Source organism: Rutidosis leptorrhynchoides, chromosome 2, assembly GCF_046630445.1.
Source record: "Rutidosis leptorrhynchoides isolate AG116_Rl617_1_P2 chromosome 2, CSIRO_AGI_Rlap_v1, whole genome shotgun sequence".
Lineage (NCBI taxonomy): Eukaryota > Viridiplantae > Streptophyta > Magnoliopsida > Asterales > Asteraceae > Rutidosis > Rutidosis leptorrhynchoides.
In genome coordinates, this window is record NC_092334.1 from 218,971,797 (window position 1) to 218,976,409 (window position 4,613).

General features: G+C 32.4%; 1 long non-coding RNA gene across 5 annotated transcripts; it reads left to right on the plus strand.

Annotated features, from left to right (window-relative positions):
• Nucleotides 1-585: 585 nt before the first annotated feature.
• LOC139891687 (uncharacterized) lies at nt 586-3,917 on the plus strand. 5 transcript variants are annotated; one of them, XR_011773801.1, is made up of 5 exons: nt 586-999; nt 1,624-2,088; nt 2,358-2,571; nt 3,195-3,245; nt 3,365-3,916. It is a non-coding gene; the product is annotated as an uncharacterized lncRNA (long non-coding RNA). The 5 variants fall into 5 exon arrangements; XR_011773802.1 differs by lacking the exon at nt 3,195-3,245 and having other exon boundaries at nt 1,624-1,722; nt 1,835-2,088; nt 3,365-3,915; XR_011773803.1 differs by lacking the exon at nt 3,195-3,245 and having other exon boundaries at nt 2,341-2,571; nt 3,365-3,917.
• The last annotated feature ends 696 nt before the right edge of the window (nt 3,918-4,613 follow it).

The window sequence follows — 4,613 nt, forward strand, 5'->3', positions numbered from 1 at the left end:
GAGGGGTACGAATCCATTTCCAAGAGATGTTTTGAACTTTATCACTTGATTGAATCCTATCTGAGATGGACAATTTTTCTCAGTGAGTAAAGGTGATTGAATCTGTCAGTGGATCATCGCCAATCCATCTCTCCTTCCAAGACAAAGTGTAATCTCTTTTTTCGATCACCTTAACAAATGAAGATGAGAATGCGATGTTGAGGGAATCAAATGAGCTCCTTTCTTTTATGATATTTCTCAAGTTGATCCATTTCCAAAGAAGCTGTAGTCCCTCTCCATAAAAACTTGTTATGATTTCAACTCATAACGAGTTATCTATTCTATTCTAATATTTGTCTAAAATAATGATGTCATAAATATGCATTTTCTTTTGTAAAAAAAAATTCAAAAAAAAAAGAAAAGAAAAAAAAGGAGAGACAAGCTGGGTGATGTCATAAAACACTTTCTTTTACAATTAAAAAAATAATACATTGATCAATAACAAATACTACCTTTTTAATAAAAAATCTTAAATACGTTGCTGTTTTATCAGTAAAATCTTTTCCCATACACTTTCTTTTATCTCTTCTCCCAAAAAAAAAAAAAAAAAACTCTCCAAATCAAAAATTGCCTATCTTCATCCCAAATCATAAAAAATGCCGCTGCTGTTACCACGTTCGTTCGTCGCTCCCACTGCTGCTACCACCGTCGTCGCTGCCGGCTATCGCTGCTGTTACCACTGTCGTTTCCGCTGTTGCCATTTTTTCTTCATCTAATCACTTCGATTAATTTAAAGGGACGTGTCTCTCTCTTCCAAATGCAAACAACGACCATCTCTCTCTTGAAAACATAACCACCACCGATCCCTTTTCAAAGGTAAAATACGGTATATTCCGGCCGTTTTAGGCGGTTCCACCACCACCAATAAATCCGTTGCGATTTTCTGAACACGATGGTACAAGTTTTTCTGCAGGCTATCATCCTAAGGCTATTTGTGGTAGTGAAGATGAACGGTTACAGGTTTGGGTTCCTTTCTTGTGATTCATTTTTTTCCTTAGTGGTTTTAACGTTAGCGGTCGAAGATGTTATAAGGTTAGAGTTTGAATCTGAAATTTTGGGGTTTCCTGTTTGTTAAAAACCCTAAAACATTGTGTTGCTTTCAACCATCAGTCGTTCAAAATGAGTCCGGCTATTACGTCATTGACTGGGAATTTTTTGCATTTGGAAGTGGTGAATGAAAAATAGGGTTTTTTTTTTTTGCCTAATTGGTTGGTGTTGATGTTTGTTTCTTCACATAAAAAAATTAGGGTTGTTTGATTAACTGTGTTGTATTAGTTATTGATCAAAACTTAAGTTTCAAATTCTTAAAAGATTGCATAAAAATGTACTACCTGTGACCCTTTTCTAAAGAAGATAAATTAATCACCCTAATTGTTATAAATGCATAAAATTGTATACAACTGATAAAAATGGAAGTATATTTCTTTTTGCATTTTTTTCTTTCACTTATATGAGGAATTCAGGATATAAGCTTCATTATAGTCAGTGATTTAAACTTACTATAATTGAAAAGAAGCTGTAATTATGAATCAGTCTAACATATTGAAGGTGGGTTGCTTATAAGGTATTTGTTTGTTGAATCAGGTTATTTACAACAGAGATACTTATCAAAGGGGTTGCGGGTCGATAACAATGAGTGTTGTTGAAGAAGCTGAGAAGGCTGTTAAAATGATCAGTCGTTATGTAACTTTGTTCTTCTTTATGAAGCTTTTTACACATTTGCTAGATCACTGTTATAAGTTTTATTGCGACCATGTTTGTTTATACTTTAACGATGTTTTTTTTATTAATACAGGAACTAGGAGAAGTTTTATCGTGACCATCATTGTTTATACTTAAAAGTACAGAGCACACAACTCGGATAACGAGTCCTCCTACAGAGTCCATGTCGGCAACTTTCCATGGGAAGTTGATGATGTTCGCCTTGAATAACTTTTAAGTGAACACAAGAATGTTGTTAACTGCCGATAAGCTATTTCTACTATCAACCGTGCCGCTATCATGATGAAAGTTGAAATAACTATGACCTCATGACTGCAATTTTATGAGGTATTTCTTGGTATATACCTTTTATTTATTTATTTACTTATTTTTCTTTGTTACTCCACAACGAGTTACTGTAGAATTCATTGCTTATGTTATGAGGTCTATTTATGTAGCTAATTATGGTGTCAACTCATAGTGTGTAGGTAAAGAGTTCTGCTTGTGAATTTCTTTTTTTTTTATTTTTTTTTCTTTTTTTTCTTTTTTTTATTTATTTATTATGATTGGCTTTGGATAATCACATTCATATACGACCAGTGTGTATTCTGATGTAGATGGTGATGAAGATGTTCAAAGAAGTGACTTATGGGATCCAGAAAATGAACTTGCATCTACTGAACTCATATTTCAATGGGAATGAAAAAAGATTCAAAGTAGTTCATCAAGAAATTGTGCTCATATGAAAGCAATGTACGGGAATCCTTTTTGACCCATTTACTTTAAGGGTGCTGATTTGGTTTTGTTAATCAAGTCGGCAATGATTTAAAAGTAAGTCTTTATCTTTATTGCTTAACTTTAATTTCATTTTTATAATATGGTGTATATTACTGTCCAAATACTTCAGGACAGTATCCCTCAATTATTCAACTTGATGATTCTAAGTTTAAATACAAAGTTAGATGTAGATTGTTATTATTATTCAACTTGATGTTTCTAAGTTTAAATACAAAGTTAGATGTAGATTGTTATTATTATTCAACTTGATGTTTCTAAGTTTAAATACAAAGTTAGATGTAGATTGTTATTATTATTAGTTGTGTATTGTTTTGAATACAAAGGAGTTAAGTAGATTATAAAGTATATGAGCCTTAAGTTTGATATAAAAAATAGGGTTTTAACGTCGAATTTGATCGTTTGTTTTATATCAAAAGTTGTACTTTAAATTTATGATTTATAGTTAGGACATATTGTCATTTATAGAGGGTAGGGTAATAGGCTCGAATCTGGAATGGTTTGATACGGTTTTAGATAGAGTTGACTTTTGGGTCAAACCACTTTATGGGTGGTTTAGTGATGCTGCAAGTCTGTTCTGATATATGTTACTGAATGGCTAAAATAATGGCTCAAAATTATGTTTTTTTCTGCTAATTTTGACTTTTTTGATCGAAAAGTCAACTGGATCATTTTCGTGAAGTGGATCTGCTTTCTGCTTGGGAATATTGGTATGTTTGTATATGGTTTGATGACCCCATACTCCACTTTAGTGGAATTGGGTATTGTTGTTGTTGTATATGGTTTGATGATGTATGGATTTGGTTTTTTTTTTTTTTTTTTTTGACAGATTGTGTATGATGGATTGGATTAAAATTCACACAAGTTTGACTGCTTTGACCTTTTGGAGTCAAAATTGCATAAAATGCAATTTTTGGAATTTTGGATAGATTTGGGTATTGTTTTTTTGGATTGGATTCAACTTATGAATGATTATATTGGGTATGAAATGAGTTGGTGCAGATGGATGATCAAAATTATGGATGGGATGAATGTTCTTCTGACCGTGATGGCATATGTCCGGTTCTTCTACGTGTTGATGCAACGTTCATGATGGAATTATATGGACTTGAAGTAAACATCCAAATTCTTAGTTCAGTTAATATTTTAATGCTTAGGTCAATAAGGCTAAGCTTTGTTTAAGAAGGTATTTACCCGTTTTTCCTAAAGTTGTTCACACATATATTGAACATTTGAGTGGAGTTATGGTTCTAAAGTCTCACAACACAATACATGTAGTGTTATAAATAATACTCCAATTAGCATGTATATTGACAAACGTGTTATCATCTTTTCCATTATACATCTTATTTAGCGAGCATGTATATAATTTCTTATGCATTTTATTTAAAGTGGTGGATGATACATAAGTCTTCTATTTTTTTTATATCTATTCAGACCATTTACTACTATTTATTTTTTTTGTATATAATCTTTCTAATAAACCTCTGATTTCACCTTAATATTTTTGTACCAAGATAACAATTTATCACAATGATTTTTAACTAACCCGTAAATTTACGGGTCACTTCACTAGTCTTCAGTTTTAAAGCGCCACCACCATTTACCTAACAAAGTTAGACTTTTTGCATTTAATGACCCTATGTTAAGACCCCATCCCCATAAGATTTTCGAAAACAAGACCACTTGATACAACATAATTTATTTCCCGAACCCGCCCCACCCCAAAAGAAGGTGCAGCTTAGAGTTTTTATAGATTTGATTACGGAAGCAGGAGCTCGAAAGAACGAGAATGAGTATAATGGTAAACTGCTTAGAAGGTTTTTACAAGTGTCAACCTTCCATCGTATGACAACGATTTACATTTCCATTCCAAAATCCTTTTTTAAATTTATCAATTATCAGTTGTCACGCCTTTTATTTATTCAAATTTAATCCAATTAGGAGACCAATGTATGTAAAAGGGATATCCCTACAACACCCTAATCTCTCGGCCATTCTCATTACATCCACTTTCGCAATAATAAAAAATGGACTGAGACATTAATCAATTCATCAACAATTCGTGCTTAATCCCC